At 48.4% G+C, this 19,630-nt stretch overlaps 1 protein-coding gene across 1 annotated transcript in view; it reads left to right on the forward strand.

Moving 5' to 3' along the window:
• The window catches only part of LOC136576366 (uncharacterized), a 202,035-nt gene that overhangs the window by 137,397 nt on the left and 45,008 nt on the right, over positions 1 to 19,630 (forward strand). The window lies entirely within an intron of this gene.

The raw sequence follows: 19,630 nt of genomic DNA on the forward strand, positions 1-19,630 counted from the left end.
TGTCAGGGAGAGGCCGCCTGTGTCCCGGCGGATAGTGGTTGTCAGGGAGAGGCCGCCTTAGTCCTGGCGGATGGTGGTTGTCAGGGAGAGGCCACCTGTGTCCCGGTGGACAGGGCTGTCAGGGAGGAGGCCGCCTGTGTCCCGGGGGAGTGGGGTTGTCAGGGGAAGGCCACTTACATCCCGGAGAGGTGGGCTGTCAGGGGAGAGCTGACTCTGTCTCGGGGGAGGAGGGTTGTCAGGGAGAAGGCCTGTTTCCTGTGGGAGGTGGGCTGTCAGGGGGAAACTGATTATGTCCTTGGCGAGGTGGGTGGTCAGGGGGAGGCCGCCTCTGTCCCGGGGGAGTGGGGTTGTCAGGGGAAGGCCACCTCTGTTCCGTCGGACAGGGGTTGTCAGGGGGAGCCCGCCACTCTGCTGGCGGACCGGGGTTGCCAGAGGGAGGCCGCCTGTGTCCCAGTGGACAGGGGTTGTCGTAAAGGGGGGGGGGGGATGCCTGTATCCTGTAGGACGGGGCTTGTCAGAGGGAGGCCATCTGTGTGATGCGGGAGGTGGATTGTTGTCAGGGAGAGGCTGCCTGTGTCTCCACGGATGGGGATTGTCAGGGGACATGTGCCTCTGTCCCAGGAGATGGGTGTTGTCAGGGGGAGGCCACCTGTGTCCTGCAGGACAGGGGTTGTCAGGGGGAGGCCGCCTGTGTTCTGGGGGACAGGGGTTGTCTGAGGGAGGCCGCCTGTTTTTTGGGGGACGGGATGGTCAGGGGGAGGCCACCTGTGACCCGGCGGACAATGGTTGTCAAAGGGAGGTCAGCATCTGTCCTGTTGGACGGGGGTTGTCGGGGGGAGACTGCCTCTGTCCGGGCGGACAGTGTTTGTCAGGGGGAGGCCGCCTCTGTCCTGTAGGATGGGGGATGTCAGGGACAGGCCGCCTGTGTCTCGGCGGACGGTGACTGTCAAAGGAGCTAGTGCCTCTGTCCCGGCGAACAGTGGTTGTCAGAGGGAGGTCATGCTCTGTCCCGGCAGACCTGGATTGTCGGGAGGAGGCTGCCTGTGTACTGGCGAGCTGGAGTTGTCAGGGGGAGGTCGCCTCTGTCACGGCAGACGGAGGGGTTGCCAGGAAATGGCCGCCTATGTCCTGCGGGAGGTGGGTTGTGGGGGGTGGAAGGGGCATCTCTATCTCTCCCCTGGCCACCTCTGTCCCAGCGGACGGGGATTGTCAGGGGGAGGCTGCATCTGTCCCGGCAGACGGAGGTTGTCAGTGAAAAGCCGGTTCTGTCCCAGCGGACAAGGATTGTCAGTGAGAGGCCGACTCTGGCCAGGCGGACGGGACTTGTCAGGGGTAGGCCGCCTCTGTCCCGGCGGACAGGTAATTGTCAGGGGAAGGCCCCCTACATCTCGGGGGAGGTGGTTTGTCAGTGGGCATGCGCCTCTTTCCCGGCGCATGGGTGTTGTCAGGGGGAGGTCGCCTCTGTCCCGTGGGACGGGTGTTTGTCAGGGGGAGGTTGCCTCTGTCCTGGCGGCGGGTGTTGTCTGAAAGAGGCCGCCTGTGTCTCGGCGGATGGGGGTTGTCAGAGGGAGGCCGCCTGTGTCCCGGCGGACGGGGGTTGTCAGTGGGAGACTGCCTCTGTCCTGGGGAACGGGTTGTCGGGGAGAGGTCGGCCTCTGTCCTGACGGAAGTGGGTTGTTGGGGGGGGTGGCCGCCTCTGTCCTGGCGGGCGGGTGGGGGCTGTCGGGGACACGCCGCCTCTCTCCTATCAGACGGGGGTTTCGGGGGTAGGCCGCCTACATCTAGAGAGAGGTGGTTTGTGAGGTGGAAGCCGACTCTGTCCCAGGGGAGGTGGGTTGTCAGGGGGAAGCCAACTCTGTCCCAGGGGAGGTAGGTTGTCAGGGGGAAGCCGACTCTGTCCCGGGGCAGGTGGGTTGTCGGGAGGAGGCTGTGTGTGTTATGACGGATGGGGTTGTCAGGGAAAGGCCACCTCTGTCCCCTCGGAGGGGCTTGTCTGGGGGTTGGCTGCCTGTGTTCCCGCGAGCGGCAGTTGTCAGGGTTCGGTCGCCTCTGTCAGGGAGAAGGCCGACTGTGTCCCAGGAGACAGTGGTTGTCAGTGAACATGCGCCACTGTCCCGGTGGATGGGTGTTGTCAGGGGGAGGTCGCCTCTGTCCCGTGGGACGGGTGTTTGTCAGGGGGAGGTCGCCTCTGTCCCGTGGAACGGTTGTTGGTCAGGGGGAGGTTGCCTCTGTCCCGGAGGACGGGGGTTGTCAGGAACAAGGCCGCCTGTGTCTCGGCGGACGGTGACTGACAATGGGGCTAGTGCCTCTGTCCCGGCTAACAGTGGTTGTCAGAGGGAGGCCATGCTCTGTCCCGGCGGACCTGGATTGTCGGGGGGAGGCTGCCTGTGTACTGGCGAGCGGGAGTTGTCAGGGGGAGGTCGCCTCTGTCACGGCGGATGGAGGGGTTGCCAGGGAATGGCTGCCTGTGTTCTGCGGGAGGTTTGTTGTGGGGGGTGGAAGGGGCGCCTCTGTCCCTGAGGATGGGGGTTGTCAGGGGGAGGCCGTTTGCGTCCCGGCGGACGGACATTGTCTGGGCATTATCAAGGGGAGGTCGCCTCTGTCACGGTGGTCGGGAGGTTGTCGGGGAGAGGCCGACTGTGTCCCCCTGGACAGGGTTTATCAGTGGGGCCCCTGTGTCCCGGAGGGACAAGGGTTGTCAGGCGGATGTCGCCTCTGTCCTGGCAGACGGGGTTGTCGTGGGGAGACTGTCTCTGTCCTGGCGGACAGCGGTTGTCATGGGGAGGTTCGCCTCTGTCCCAATGGACGGGGGTTGTCGGGTGGAGGCCACCTCTGTTCCAGCGGACGGGGATTGTCAGGGGGAGGTCGCCTCTGTCCCAGCGGACGGGTGTTGTCAGGGAGAGGCTGCCTGTGTCCCGGCGGACGGGGGTTGTCAGTTGGAGACTGCCTCTGTCCTGAGGAACAGGGGTTGTCGGGGAGAGGTCGGCCTCTTTCCTGACGGAAGTGGGTTGTTGAGGGGGTAACATAGTAACATAGTATGTAAGGCTGAATGAAGACAATGTCTGTGACGGTTATGAACATACTAATTTATATATGTATGTATCTTTGATATACGTTTCCGGAGGCTTTAGGCCTAAATTGTACACTCTATTCTGTGTCCTATGGAAAGCTCTGATAAATGCTTGTACATTTAGGTTAGTACTTAATTACATTAAGTAGAGGTGTAATCTTAAATGTCCATCATGTCTCCAAGATCTTGTTAATCTCGTTACAATGATCAAAGGATAATGGAATGCTTCGATCATTAACTGCTGTCTAGGGCATGTGATTAAATCGTAGATTGTGATAAAGAATCAAGGTACTAGGCAGTCAGTCTACATTCCAACAAAAGAAGCCATGTTTATTGAGAAAACGCAATTATTCACCACCTTAGTACTTTGACCTCAGTATAACAGATTGAGCTTTGTAACACTAGCCTTTGCACTCATACGCCTACTCATACGCCTACTGATACGCCTACTGATACTCCTATTTTTTGTATAAGAAATGACAATGTACAGAATAAACACAGATTGCTTCTAGACACAGGCCTGATCTCTGTGTTTCATTGCTTTCTCACGGCGGCCACCATAACCACCTCTGATTTGGAGCCTCACAGCATATTGACGGAACACTGAATTCCATAACAGTAATTGGTGCCCAGAACGTGGGGCTTGAAGGAACAAGAGGACCACCTGCACCTCAAACCCCCCCGGACCCAGATGGGATAAGGAGCCACTCGGAACCACGGATTTACAAAAACTGCGCACTAAGGTAAGGCTTTATCTTGCCACAATCTATCCGTGCTTCTTGGCTGCTCCTTTCCTGTCCGAGGGGTAAGAAGTGCATGCCTCTTATAAATCTTCAAGCTTTTTAAGAATTCATATGGTGGGCTGAATATGCTGTGCAGGTGTTCTTTAACTGTTATTGTCTTTATTTGTTACTTTGCATGGTCAGTGTACAGAATATGAAACCCTCTTGCCGATCTCTGGAAGGCATGGTATAAATTGTACCAGGGAAGCCTAAAATTTTCAGGGGAAAAAATCCCTGATGGGAGCCTCTTATAGGTATAAGAGAAGTAGTTGAGACGGGGGAAAAATAAGCAGGGTTGGGAGGTACCGACACTTACAGACAAGTGAGGAAGTACTGGCACTTAAAAAAAAAAAAGTAGTAACTGACATTCAAATGTTTTTGTCTTTATGTGTGCCTGTTTATGCACGAGTGAGTGATTGATGAGTTGACCTGATCGACGGAACCTGACCTCCGGGGTGCAAATATAAATCTCTGTGTCCCGTGTTAACAGGAACCTGATCAGTGACGCTGAAAGGAGTCCCTAACAAGGCCACGATTCTGGACAGGGCCCCCTGCAGTTCCGTTTGTATATTTCAACGGTCAGGGGATTGTTTTATGTGTGTGAAAGGATAAAATAATAAGCCTCTTGGTGTACATAAACCGCCAGCCATGGGCAATACTGCTGGTAAAGAGGATAAGGTATGGAAGACAGCTAAAGAAATTGTACAAGAAAGAGAAGGCAGAGCTGCAGTTGGTAGAGGATGTGATAAATTGTTTAAGCTCATAGGATATAAAGGGACAGGAGTATTAGATCTCCAGCAGTGGGAAAGGTTTTCAGACAGTCATGCTGGGTGGGCAAAAGATAATGGATTACAGGAAATGTTGAATAGTTGGAAAAAGGCAAGTAGAGATATAGAAGATGCAGGATATCAGAGAAAAGAATTCAAAGGACAGATATATTATGCTCCCCCATTGCCAGGTCAGTTCCCTCTTCCACCTCCACCCCCTCCTTCATCTCAATTCCAACAGTCTCCCCCACCCTATGCCAAGCCATCCACTCCAAGGTCAAACACTGGACAGGAGGGATGGACCTGCTGGCATTGTGGACAACAAAACCCGGATTGGAGAGAGAGCTGCCCTGCTTGCGGAGCTCCTCGGCACAAACTGGTTATGCCTATGCTCACTAGATCCAAGGCTAGTGAGTGGAAGCATGGAGAAGAGGACAAGGAGGAGATGCAGGGAGCGGAGAGTGGTATAGGAGCTGATGTAACACAGGGGGAAGGCAGAAGGAGCCAATATGATATGACCTCACAAAAAGTTAAATATAGACCATGGACACCTCAAGAGCATATGTCACTTATACAGCAATTACCAGACCCCATGACCAGACCTATGCCTTTCTTTAGACAGATAGCACAAATACAAGACACATACTCTGCAACATCAGCTGATCTGGGTCCTTTGATTATGTTAAAAACAGGGGAGGCAGAGGGAACTATAATTTTAAATTATGTGAAAGACTATTGTGGCACAGATTGGGATAAAATTAAACATAGAGAATTAAAAAGTGGTAAGATATTTTTAATTGGTCTAGAACGTTGGGCAAAAGAAAAATTAAAAGAATCCTCCCTGTCTCTTTCTAATGTCACAAAAGAGAAGGATGAAAGTGTAGAGCAATTTTATGCCCGCCTTCAACAACGTTGGTCAGATCTGGGGTATAGGGGCATACAAGAATTGGGTGACAATGTACTTAGCATGGCCTTTGTAGAGGGGTTGCGAGAACCCTTGAGGTCTAAACTCATGGATAACAAGCCTGAGTGGAGACAATATGAAGCAGCAGGCCTGGTGCAAGCAGCCAAGGGCATTGAACTAAATTTAAAAATCAAAAAAGGACATAGCTCTGTTATGATAGCACAATACAGCACAGGAGAGAACAAAATAAAACGGGGCACCCATCCCAAACATAACCTTAAGTGCCATTTCTGTGGTAAGCCTGGGCACTTTAAACGGGAGTGTAGAAAATTCCTCCAGCAGAGGGGTAGTGAACAACCCACAAAAGCACGAGTCGCCAAGGGAGAAATAGAAAACCAAGATTGAATAGTCGGCGACCCTCTGCCCTTCTTCCCCATGAGCAATGTAAAAGAGGGTGTGGCCATTTTTCTTAAAGGGGAAGTACTCAATAAGGAAATTCCTTTCCTTGTTGATACAGGGGCAGCAACCTCAGTCATCCAAAGCCACCTAATTCCTCCAGCATACCGGCAAAATACAGCTCAAACTGTTGTAGGTCTTGAAGGAGTTCCTAAGAAACTTCAGGAAACAGACCCTCTCCCCATAAAATTGAGAAACCAGACAGTTTTAACAAAACTATTGGTGAATGATGATATTCCACTGTCAGTTATGGGCACAGACATACTCTCTGCCCTGTCAGCTTCCATTCAGTTTACTGAAGAAGGAAGGAACAGTGCAGATTGATTTTGCAAAAACAAACGCAGAACAATTTTGCCAGATGGTGGCTTCTCTAGATGATCCACAGCCAATTTTCCTCTTAACTACAGAAGAGGAAATAATATTACAGGAAGTTCCACAGGAACTCTGGGCCAAGTCCAAAACAGATATTGGTCATATGAATGTGACACCCATGGTAGTCACACTAAAACCAGGATGCATAGCCCCCCAAGTAAAACAATATCCATTGGGTAGGGCCCAAGAGGATTCTATAGGCCCACAAATTACAGACTTAATTCAAATGGGGGCACTACGGGAAATAACATCACCAGCCAATACTCCCCTCTTCCCAGTTAAAAAGAAAACACAAAAGGGACAACCAGATGTTTATCGCATGGTACATGATCTTCGGGAAATTAATAAAGTAACTGTACTCGACACCCCAGTAGTGCCAAATCCACATACGCTTTTAGCACAAGTCCCGCCCACTGCGACATTTTTTACAGTGATAGATCTTGCAAATGCGTTTTTCAGTGTACCGATCCATCCGGATTGCCAGTACCTTTTTGCTTTTACCTTCAAGGGTAAACAATACGCTTGGACCGTCCTGCCATAAGGTGCGCAGAATTCTCCAAACATGTACACCCAGGCACTCCAGTCTGTTTTGCAGGCCTGGACTCCGCCTGATGGAACTGTGCTTTGTGCTGAGGATCTGAAAACATGTCAATCTGCATCCATTTCTCTTCTAAAATTTTTAGCAGAAAATGGCTGCAAGGCTTCAAAGGAAAAATTACAGCTTTGTAAACAAAAGGTTGTGTTTCTAGGCCATTGCCTAGCTCAAGGAACCAAACATCTCACAGAAGAACGAAAAGCTGCAGTTCAAGCCATTTTTGTACCTTCTTCTGCTGCCAAACTCCGCACCTTTTTGGGGCTTGTCTCATACTGCCGTCCTTGGATCCGTTCTGCCTCATCCCTGATGCAACCACTCTATGATTGTCTTCCAAGTGTTCCTTTCTCTCTCACTCCTGAAGCAACTGACAATTTCCATACACTAAAACTCTCTATTCTCAGTTCTCCAGCACTGGGAATTCCTAATTACACTCTACATTTCACTCTCTTCTGCACTGAACTTTCTGGTCATGCGACGGCAGTGTTGACACAAAAACATGGAGGACGTCCACGGCCACTTGGGTATTACTCCATGAGATTGGATCCAGTGGCCCGAGGAGCCCCCTCCTGTGTCCGTGCGGTAGCAGCAGTACAAGCAATGGTTGACAAATCTTCTGAGTTGGTCCTGGACTACCCCCTAGTGGTTCTCACCCCTCATGACATCCAGAGTATACTCACTCAAGTACAACCTAAACACCTGTCTCTAGCTCGTCAAATAAGGTTACAATGTGCCTTGCTCATGCCTCCTAACATCTCCTTCCAACGGTGCACTACCTTGAACCCGGCTACTCTTCTTCCAATCGAGAATCCCGATTCAAATGGGGGGGTGGGGGATTTGGGTACTGCAGTTCAGTTATTTTTAAATTCTGTACAGCATGATTCTGATTTATTTGATTCAAAACATCAGCATGATTGTCTAGAATTGATGTAGCAAGAAACTGCAGGTTTTGAATCAGTTACTGAAACGCCTATTGACAATGCACATTTTGAGCTTTTTGTAGATGGTTCACGGTACCAAGGTGAGGATGGCCGATTCCATACCGGGTATGCAGTAGTCACACAACATGATGTCCTAAAAGCAGAAGCTCTGCCTCCGCATGTCTCAGCACAAGAAGCGGAATTGAAGGCCCTCACTGAGGCGTGTAGAGTGGCAGAAGGTAAAACAGCAAACGTTTACACTGATTCCAGGTATGCATTTGGCATAGCTCATGATTACGGCCCAATATGGAAGGCCAGACAATTTTTAACTTCTGTAGGACAACCCATTAAGAATGGTGCAGCAGTACAGAACCTTATGAAAGCCCTACTCCTACCGGATAAAGTAGCAATCCTAAAGGTGAAAGCTCATACTAAAGCCGACACTGCAGAAGCAAAAGGCAACGCCCTCGCAGACTTCACAGCAAAGGCAGCGGCCCTCAAACCATGGAAGAAAGAAGAAAAGAAGATACTGACCGCACAAGTCAGAGACTATGATTTGGACTTTGATAAAAATATGGACATTGATGTACTAAAGACATTACAGTCACAAGCCAGCAAAGAAGAAAAAGATAAATGGACTAATATGGGAGCAGTAGAACAGGGTGGCGTATGGCAAACAGTCAGTAGAACTTGCCTACCACGATCCCTGTACCCCATGATGGCCCAGCTGATCCATGGAAAGACTCACCTATCGAAGGCAGCTATGCTACTGACGCTTGAGAGAGAATGGGTGGCCCCTGGGTTCTCTGTAACTGCTGCATCATTTGTCCAATCTTGTATGATCTGTGCCGTGAGCAACCCAAGACAGAAAGTAAAGGTCCCGCAAAAACACTTGCCTAGGCCACTCTACCCATTTCAGAGATTGCAAATTGACTATATTCAGCTCCCACGTGTGGGGAAATATGAATATGTGCTTGTTGTTGTTGATATCTTCTCAGGTTGGGTTGAAGCCTACACCATCACCAAGGCAACTGCTCAGGCAACAGCAAAGAAGCTCATGAATGAGGTAGTCTGCAGGTATGGGGTACCAGAGGTAATCGAGTCAGACAGGGGTACACATTTCACAGGTGAAATAATGCAACACATCATGTCTGCCCTGGGTATTTCCCAAGCATTTCACACCCCTTATCATCCACAAAGTAGTGGGAAGGTAGAAAGGATGAATGGTACCCTAAAACTAAAAATACAGAAAGCAATGAAAGAAACAGGCAAACCATGGACTGAGTTCCTCCCATTGGCCCTTTTCTCAGTCAGATATGTGCCTAACAGAAAAACAGGATTATCACCATATGAAATCTTGTTTGGGTGTGCACCCAGGTTGGGTCTGTACTTTCCACAGGTACTGCAGGCCCAGTATGGTACTCTAATTGACTATGTTATGTCCTTAAATGCACGCCTAAAGGCAACACACAATCAAGTGTTTTCTTCAATTCCAGATCCAAATTCTCTTGAAGGAACGCATGATCTGCAGCCCGGAGATTGGGTAGTGACAAAGAGACACGTGAGGAGGACATTGGAACCAAGGTTTGACGGCCCGTATCAAGTGCTGCTCACAACCAGTACTGCCGTCAAACTAGAGGGTAAAACCAATTGGGTACATGCCTCACATTGCAAAAAGGTTAAGAAACCACAATATGAGAGAAATGAGACTATTCCTGGTGCTTGGAATTCTCCTGTTTATCGCCAGGGCCTGGACCCTGACGCCAGCGGGAAAGTTGAAATTGGCACAAACTAAGGAAGGAGGTGTTGTTAGAAGCTACTGGGGTTGGGCAAATAAAACTAAAGCCAGACAGCAAGACGAGTTCATATGTGAAGGCAATCATAGGTGCATAATAGCCAATTTTACACTAGGAGAGACCAGTGGCTTATATGTCCCCTCCAATAAATTTAAAGGTCGTTCATATGTCATACAGGAAGGAGAGCATCCTTGGATAAACATTATCAGTAGAGTAAATATCTTATGCTATAAACTAACCCAAGGATGTGTGGCTCATATAGATAAGCAGTTCACATATGAGCATCTTTCAAAAACGTTAATGTGTAAGGGTGACCAAGTTGGAAGAGGAGGCACAAACCAGACAATATCTTTAAAAGATACATATACTCTCCTGTGCATTAATGGTACTCCTATAGCCAACTCTCTAATGTGGTTAAACCTTTTGACCGTCCTGGAAACAACCCCTGTGGTACACACTGACAATTTAGTTAGGCTCCCCCATACATGTAAAAATGTCTCAACCAAACAACAGAGGACCATAGTGCAGTTTAATATATCTTTCCCTGTAATGAAATCATGCTCTAGAATGAAGAGAGAATGGTACGATACTCTTCTTGGAGGAATAGGAGCAGGCACAGGGGTTTTAAATTCAATAGATTTAGAAGTAATGAAAAATAAGATGGCAGGGGAAGGAAGAGATGTGTCTAATCTGGTCAATATTCAGGCACAATGGATGCCCTCCATATTCCTCCCCCAACATCTTGCATTAGGATATAATAAGGATGTATTAACGCTTTTTAATCTGAGTTTTGGGGTTCAAAATGATTTGTTTGTAAATATGAGTAAATTCATAAACTATACACAATGTAGCCTGCAATATGTATATATGATTCACGTGAAGGATAAAGCACAGTCAGATTTGATGACAAATAATGAAAAATTGTGGAGAAATATTTTCAAGAATGTAATTCCAGTAGCATCCTGGATACGGCCCCGGGCTGATAGTGTAGAATGCTCTGATGAATATTGCACTGGAGAAATGACTTTTTATGATGTAAAAGACACAAGCCTGATGTGTAAGTTTGTAGTACTACCTGTGGTGTTCGGACCGCCTCTATATGCTTTCCAATATTGGTTGCCCAAGTTCACAGGTACTATGATTGATAGTGAAAATAAAACCCATGGCATAGAGAACTGTGAAGAAACACTGGATGGCCTAGTATGCGGACGGAGTACAGCCGCATATGAGCCATGTTTCCTGCAGCCTTCAGTCAGCATATGTGATTGGACGGTGCTACCTGCGTCTTTCCATATGCTGATAGAAGTTGGCCCCCAATATATATGCTTTGTTACCAACCAAACTAAAACCACCAGTATGTATAATCTCACCACTCCATTTTCTGGATGTTTACAAAACATATCGGTGATACATTGGTTTACAGAAACTTACACCTTTTTGCCAGATGCTGAAGCTGCAATAAAGTATTACTGGCACCCAGAGGCTATCCCTACGTCAAATCTGACTATATCCTTGGGTAGAATTGTAAGACTAATGAAAGACACTGAACACCTTCAAAAGCATTTGGATGTTACTAACCTCTCCCTTATGGAATTAGAAAAACAAACTATATGGGTAGGAGATAAGTTGGTCAGCATAGGTAATAAGATCCAGATAGACACAGAATATAACTGGTATGATATTTTTACTGGATGGTCACCTACAGCAGGAAAGATGATGGATTTTATGTTTCACCCATTACTAATACTGTTTCTTTTGTTCATTCTTTTGAGTGTTTGCAACTTATGGACATTCTGTGGGATACGGAGACAAGCAAATTATCTGGAATCGCTCCCTCTACGATATCGTTAAAACAGTCAAAAGAGTAAAAGAGCAACAACAGTGGGGATCCGGCGAAGAGGATAGAAAGACCGGCAGGGGTGGCTTAGCACCCTTGATAGTACCACAACAAAGGCTCTTTTCAAGATGGACTGTTTTAAATGGGGGATTGTGAGGGTTATGAACATACTAATTTATATATGTATGTATCTTTGATATACGTTTCCGGAGGCTTTAGGCCTAAATTGTACACTCTATTCTGTGTCCTATGGAAAGCTCTGATAAATGCTTGTACATTTAGGTTAGTACTTAATTACATTAAGTAGAGGTGTAATCTTAAATGTCCATCATGTCTCCAAGATCTTGTTAATCTCGTTACAATGATCAAAGGATAATGGAATGCTTCGATCATTAACTGCTGTCTAGGGCATGTGATTAAATCGTAGATTGTGATAAAGAATCAAGGTACTAGACAGTCAGTCTACATTCCAACAAAAGAAGCCATGTTTATTGAGAAAACGCAATTATTCACCACCTTAGTACTTTGACCTCAGTATAACAGATTGAACTTTGTAACACTAGCCTTTGCACTGATACGCCTACTCATACGCCTACTGATACGCCTACTGATACTCCTATTTTTTGTATAAGAAATGACAATGTACAGAATAAACACAGATTGCTTCTAGACACAGGCCTGATCTCTGTGTTTCATTGCTTTCTCACGGCGGCCGCCATAACCACCTCTGATTTGGAGCCTCACAGCATATTGACGGAACATTGAATTCCATAACAATGTCCATCTAGTCCAGCCTGTCTATCCTCCTGTCTTGATCCAGAGGAAGGCAAAAAAAACCCAAGGCCAGAAGCCAATTAGCCCTTTTGGGGAAAAAATTCCTTCCCGACTACCTAATGGCAATCAGACTGTTCCCTGGATCAACCCCTAATAGTTCCTACCTGCCTGTAAACCCGGATTGACACTTAACCTAATATTTATATCCTGTAATATCCTTCTTCTCCAGAAAGACATCAAGTCCCCTTTTAAACTCCTCTATGGATTTTGCCATCACCACTTCCTCCGGTAGAGAGTTCCACAGTCTAACTGCTCTTACAGTAAAGAATCCCCTTCTATGTTGGTGATGAAACCTACTTTCCTCCAATCGTAGCGGATGTCCTCTTGTTACCGTCGTGGTCCTTGGTGTAAACAGATCGCGGGAGAGATCCATGTGTTGTCCCCTCATGTAAACTTATACATGGTTATTTGGTCGCCTCTTAACCTTCTTTTTTCTAGAGTAAATAGTCCCAGTTTGGATAGCCGCTCTGGGTATTCCAGTCCCGTCATTCCATGTATTAGTTTAGTTGCCCTTCTTTGAACCCCCTCAAGCACTGTGAGATCTTTCCTGAGCACCGGTGACCAGAATTGTACGCAGTATTCCATGTGAGGCCTGACAAGTGCCTTATATAATTTTAATACATCCCAAAACTTTATTTGCCTTTGCAGCAGTTGACTGGCATTGGTTACTCCAGTTTAGTCTATTATCCACTAATACCCCCAGATCCTTTACCATATCACTTTTCCCTAGTGGTACCCCATTAAGTGAATATTGGTGACATCCGTTTCTCCTGCCCATGTGCATAGTCTTACATTTTTCAACATTGAACTTCATTTGCCATTTTACTGCCCAAGCCCCCAGCTTATCCAGGTCCGTTTGTAGCCGCACATTGTCCTCCGTTGCATTAATTATATTGCATAATTTTGTGTCATCTGCAAATATTGATATTTTGCTGTGCAGCCCCTCTATAAGGTCATTGATAAATATGTTGAACAGAGTGGGGCCTAATACTGAACCCTGTGGCACCCCGCTAGCGACTGTGGTCCAATCAGAGTACGCACCATTTATTACCACCCTCTGCTTTCTATCATTGAGCCAATTTTTTACCCACGTACACACGTTTTCGCCTAGTCCAAGCTGCCTCATTTTGTATATTAGCCTATTATGTGGCACGGTGTCAAAGGCTTTAGAGAAGTCCAGATATACAAAATCAATAGATTCTCCCTGGTCCAGCTTAGAGCTTACTTCATCGTAGAAACTGATCAGATTTGTCTGACATGAGCGACCCTTCATGAATCCATGCTGGTGAGGAGTTAATCCCCCTATTCTCCTTGAGGTACTCATCAATGGCGTCTCTCAGAATCCCCTCGAAGATTTTTCCCGTTACTGAAGACTTACTGGCCTGTAGTTTCCAGGCTCACTTTTGCTCCTTTTTTTGTAAATTGGAACCACGTTGGCAATGCGCCAATCCAATGGTACTACACCGGTTTTGATAGTGTCTAGAAATATTAGGTATAGCGGCCTAGCTATCTCGTCACTTAGTTCCCTTAGTATCCTTGGGTGTAATCCATCTGGGCCCGGCGATTTATCAATTTTAGTTTTCTTTAGACGCTTCCGCACCTCCTGCTGCGTTAGGTATGAGATATTTTGTGAGGGGTTTGTTTTATTCCCCTGCATCTCGTGTGGCATTTCCTTTTCTTTTGTGAATACACTTGAGAAAAAACTGTTTAGTAGATTTGCTTTCCCTTCGTCATCATCAATGATTTCTCCTGCATTGTTTTTTAAAGGGCCATCGCTCTCCCTGCAAATCCTTTTGCTGTTGATGTAGTCGAAAAATAGCTTCGGGTTGTTTTTGCTCTCTTTGGCGATCCGTCTTTCTGCTTCCTCCTTGGCAGTTCTGATCGTATTTTTGCATATTTTGTTTTTTTCCCTGTATGATTTTAGCGCTTCTTCGCTGCCTTGTTGCTTTAGTAGTTTGAACGCTTTCTGTTTTTCGTTTATTGCCCCTCTTACCGTCTTGTCGAGCCACATTGGTTTCCTTTTAGTTGAGATTCTTTTATTTTTAAAGGGAATGAACTGCTCACATGAGGCGATTAGGATCCTTTTGAACTTTTCCCATTTGTCCTCCGTACTGATATTTTTGAGGATGTTGTCCCAATTAATGTTACCGATAGTAGTTCTAAGCTCATCAAATTTTGCTTTACTAAAGTTTAGTTTCTTTGTCACTCCCTGATAAGGCTTCCTATTGATTGATAGCTGGAAGTTGATTATATTGTGGTCACTATTCCCCAAGTGCCCCTCGACTTGTACCCCCTTTATTCGGTCCGGTTTGTTAGTTAGCACTAGGTCCAGAATGGCCCTCCCTCTTGTTGGTTCCTGCACAAGTTGGTTCAGGTAATTATCTTTAATTACTCTCAAGAATTTATCACCCCTATGAGATTTGCAGGTTTCCTTTTCCCATGTTATATCTGGATAATTAAAGTCCCCCATGATAATTACTTCATTTCGCTTTGACACCTCTTCTATCTGCCTTAGTAGTAAGTTCTCAGTTTCTTCTGTTGCTTTTGGTGGTCTATATAAGACCCCTATCAGGATTTTGTTATTTTTTCCTCCCTGTATTTCTACCCACAGAGATTCCACCTGTTCGTCTCCTACCCCTATATCCTCCCGTAGCCTCGGCTTCAAGTTTGATTTGACGTACAGACATACCCCTCCCCCTTTCTGGTTCCTTCGGTCTCTTCTGAAGAGATTGTACCCTTGCAAATTCGCCGCCCAATCGCACTTATCATTAAGCCATGTTTCAGTAATTCCGACTATATCATAGTTTTCATCAGTCATTCTCGCTTCAAGCTCACCCACTTTACCAATCAGACTTCTTGCATTCGTGGTCATACAATTTATATAACTTTTTTTGTTTTTTAAATTTGTTTTGTTGCTATTCGTACTTATGGCTGATCTGTCAGTTCTAACTGTACTAACCCCACCCCCTGCTCGACCCCCATTCCCTTTGCTTGGACCCGGATCGCTAGTTACACTGGCTACCCCACTATTTCTCATTTTACCCTCCCCCCAGTCCCTAGTTTAAACACTCCTCCAGCCTTCTAGCCATCTTATCCCCCAGCACAGCTGCACCCTCCCCATTAAGATGCAGCCCGTCCCTACGGTAGAGCCTGTAGCCGACAGCAAAGTCAGCCCAGTTCTCCAGGAACCCAAATCCCTCCTTCTTACACCAACTCCGGAGCCACTTGTTTACCTCCCTAAGATCCTGCTGCCTTTCTAGTGTGGCTTTAGGTACAGGTAGTATTTCCGAGAAAACTACCCTGGAGGTCCTCGCCCTGAGCTTGGACCCTAAGTCCCTGAAATCATTTTTGAGGGCCCTCCATTGACCTCTAACTTGTTCATTGGTGCCAACGTGCACCATGACCGCTGGATCCTCACCAGCCCCTCCCAGTAATCTGTCAATCCGATCCGCAATGTGTCGAACTCAAGCGCCAGGAAGACAACACACCGTTCGACGATCCCGGTCTTTATGGCAGATTGCCCTCTCTGTCCCCCTAATAATTGAGTCCCCCACCACTAGAACCTGTCTAGCCTGCCCTGTTCTCCCCGTCCCCGTCTCACTGGAGCAGTCATCTCCCTGGCGTTCAGAGGGCATGTCGTGCTGCAGCGGTGCTGGCTCTGTAATGGCATCACCCTCATCTGCCAACGTTGCAGACATGTTGGGTTGTGCCAGTTCAGGACCAGCCTCCCTGGTTCTCTTCCCTCTACGCCTCCTTCTATTTGACACCCAGCTGACTGCTTGCTCCCCCTGCTCTTCCGTACTACCATCCGCCCCCGCCTCTACCTCAGTGAGCACCAAACTCCTTTCCATGATGTCAATGGCTCTCAGTGTTGCCAGTTGCCCATTTAGATCCAGAATTTGGGCTTCTATATGTGCGACGTGCACGCATCTTGCGCAACAATATGCACCCTCGATCGGCTGATCAAGGACCGCATACATTGCACAAGTAGCACACTGGATGACATTGCCAGGCATGGAGCTCATCCTAATGGGGATCTACAATTTACTTGTGGAAGTAGTGAAGAAAGACTTGTTCACACTCCGCTCACCCGCTGCTGCAACTGCTCACCCGCTGCTGCAACCGCTCACCCGCTGCTGCAGCCGCTCACCCGCTGACCCGCTGCTGCAACCGCTCACACTCCGCTCACACGCTGCTATAACCACTCAACCGCTGACCCGCCGCTGCAACCCCTCACCCGCCGCTGCAACCGCTCAACTGCTCACACGCCGCTGCAACCGCTCACACGCTGCTGCCTCTGTGCAACCACTCACACGCTGCCGCTCTCGCACAAATGCTTACCCGCTGACACTTACGCGCTACTGGTCACAAAAATTTTATTTTTTTTTTGTACCCCCCTCACAAACACTTAGACCCCCAGACACACACACACAGAAGACACAATTAACCAGGTACACAGAAGACACACACGTAGCTCACAAACACACACAGAGGATACTTATCAGCTCCTCCACTCCTCCGCTCCTCCTGGTGACGTCACCCGCTGTCCCGGCGGCCGCTCACTCTGCCTCCTGTCTCAGCTGCTCCGTACTGGTGCCCTCCGCTGCTGCCGGTCTCTCCTTGCTGCCCCCGCACCTGCTTCGGCTCTGGTAACGGCTGCTACGCTTCTTGCTGCCCCCGCACCTGCTTCGGCTCCGGTAACGGCTGCTCTGCTCCTTGCTGCCTGCGCACCTGCTTCGGCTCCGGTAACGGCTGCTCCGCTCCTTGCTGCCCCCGCACCTGCTTCGGCTCTGGTAACGGCTGCTCCGCTCCTTGCTGCCCCCGCACCTGCTTCGGCTCCCGTAACAGCTGCTCCGCTCCTTGCTGCCCCCGCACCTGCTTTGGCCGCCTCTATCCTGTGAGACGGGCGTTGTCGGGTGTAGGCCGCCTACATCTAGAGGGAGGTGGTTTGTCAGGTGGAAGCCGACTCTGTCCCAGGGGAGGTGGGTTGTCAGGGGGAAGCCAACTCTGTCCCAGGGGAGGTGGGTTGTCAGGGGAAAGCCAACTCTGTCCCGGGGCAGGTGGGTTGTCGGGAGGAGGCTGTCTATGTTCTGACGGATGGGGTTGTCAGGGAAAGGCCACCTCTGTCCCCTCGGGTTGTCTGGGGGTAGGCTGCCCGTGTTCCCGCGAGCGACGGTTGTCAGGGTTCAGTCGCCTCTGTCAGGGAGAAGGCCGACTGTGTCCCGGGAGACAGTGGTTGTCAGTGGGCATGCGCCTCTGTCCCGGCGGATGGGTGTTGTCAGGGGGAGGTCGCCTCCGTCCCGTGGGACGGGTATTTGTCAGGGGGAGGTCGCCTCCGTCCCGTGGGACGGGTATTTGTCAGGGGGCGGTCGCCTCTGTCCCGTGGGACGGTATTTGTCAGGGGGCGGTCGCCTCTGTCCCGTGGGACGGGTGTTTGTCAGGGGGAGGTCGCCTCTGTCCCGTGGGACGGGTGTTTGTCAGGGGGAGGTCGCCTCTGTCCCGTGGGACGGGTGTTTGTCAGGGGGAGGTCACCTCTGTCCCGTGGGACGGGTGTTGGTCAGGGGGAGGTCGCCTCTGTCCCAGCGGACGGGGGTTGTAAAGGGGAGGTCGCCTCTGTTCCGGCGGACGGGAGTTCTCAGGGAGAGGTCGCCTCTATCCTGGCGGCGGGTGTTTTCTGGGAGAGGCCACCTGTGTCTCGGCGGATGGGTGTTGTCAGAGGAAGTCCGCCTATGTCCCAGCGGACGGGGGTTGTCAGGGGAAGGCTGCCTCTGTCCTGGGGGACAGGGGTTGTCAAGGAGATGGGTCGGCCTCTGTCCTGGGGGACGTGGGTTGTCAGGTGGGTGGCCGCCTCTGTCCGGTCGGACGGGGGCTGTCGGGGAGAGCCGCCTCATGACTCAATCCTGAGTCTTATTGCCGTGAGGATACTGCAGGGAGGGGTCAGTGAATTAGTTCTGCAGGTAACCAGGAGGATTTAGTTTATGGTACTTTTTTCAATTTGTTTGATTGCTGGTGAGGCTCAGCAGGTATAAAGGTTGGTCCCAAGGTGCCCCTTAACCCCTTAAGGACATTGCCTTTTTTCCATTTTCGTTTTTTCCTCCACCCGTTTAAAAAATCAATTGTTTTTTGTGGGATGAGTTGTATTTTTTCAGTTATATTTAATGTACCATATAACGTACTAAAAAACTTTAAAAACTTCAAAGTGGAGTAAAATTTAAAAAAAGTAATTTCGCCATCTTCCGGTGCATCCTGTTTCTACGGCGCACAAAATGCAACAACAATGCCATAAGTTTATTCTATGGTTCAGTACGATTACTACGATACCAAGCTTATAAAGTTTTTTTTTTCCTGTACTACTTTATTTTTATTCAAAGACATTTAATTATTTTAAATTATTTTCTGCCGCCATCTTCTGCATGTAAGAACTTTTTAAAATTTTCCATCAACGTAGTTGTCTGTGGGCTCATTTTGTACGGTACATCCTGTAGTTTTCATTGGTAGCATCTTGGAATATATACAAGTTTTTGATCGCTTTTCATTTCATTTTTTTACTTGGAGACCCAAAAAGCGCATTTCTGGAGTTTTTTTTTTTTTTACAGGCGACGTTCACTGTGTGAGGTAAATAATGCGTTACTTTGATAAATCGGACTTTTACGGACACAGCGATACCAAATATGTATTTTTTTTTTATTACTTAGATTCTTTTATTGTAAATATGGCAAAAGGGTTGTTTTTTACAGTTGTTACTTTTTTTTTTATACTAAAACTTTATTAATCTTATTTTTCCTTTTTTTTAGCCCCCATAGAGGACCACAACTAGCAATGCTTTGATTGCTCCTGCAGTATCATGTAATGCCATACTGCGATTGGGCAGGCAGTCTATCAAGCCACCCCACGGGGACGCCTTGATAGGCATATTGCGAAGACAGCCCTGGGGCCTTTCAGAAGGGCCCTGGCTGGCATGACACCTGCATGGCTCCCTGCGATCTCATCGCAAGGGAAGGGGCCGTATCAGAATTGACAGTGGCATTGAAAGGGTTAATAGCGCCGATCAGCCACGCGGCTGATTGCAGCTATTGGCCGCAGGTGTCAGCTGTAATAAACAGCCGGCGCCTGCGGTGTATGACGAGAGGTGGCCCTGCGATCTCTCTTCATATATACCCTGCAGCTGCAGGACATAAATGTGCAACCTGCAGCGTTAAGGGGTTAAAGAGCGCTTTGCCTTGTTCCCTCAGAGCCCGGTACCTGGTTGTTTGGTCCGGCTTTGCAGGGAGTAAACAAGAATGGTTCAATTCATTAACAG

The sequence above is a fragment of the Eleutherodactylus coqui genome, chromosome 8, assembly GCF_035609145.1.
Source record: "Eleutherodactylus coqui strain aEleCoq1 chromosome 8, aEleCoq1.hap1, whole genome shotgun sequence".
Lineage (NCBI taxonomy): Eukaryota > Metazoa > Chordata > Amphibia > Anura > Eleutherodactylidae > Eleutherodactylus > Eleutherodactylus coqui.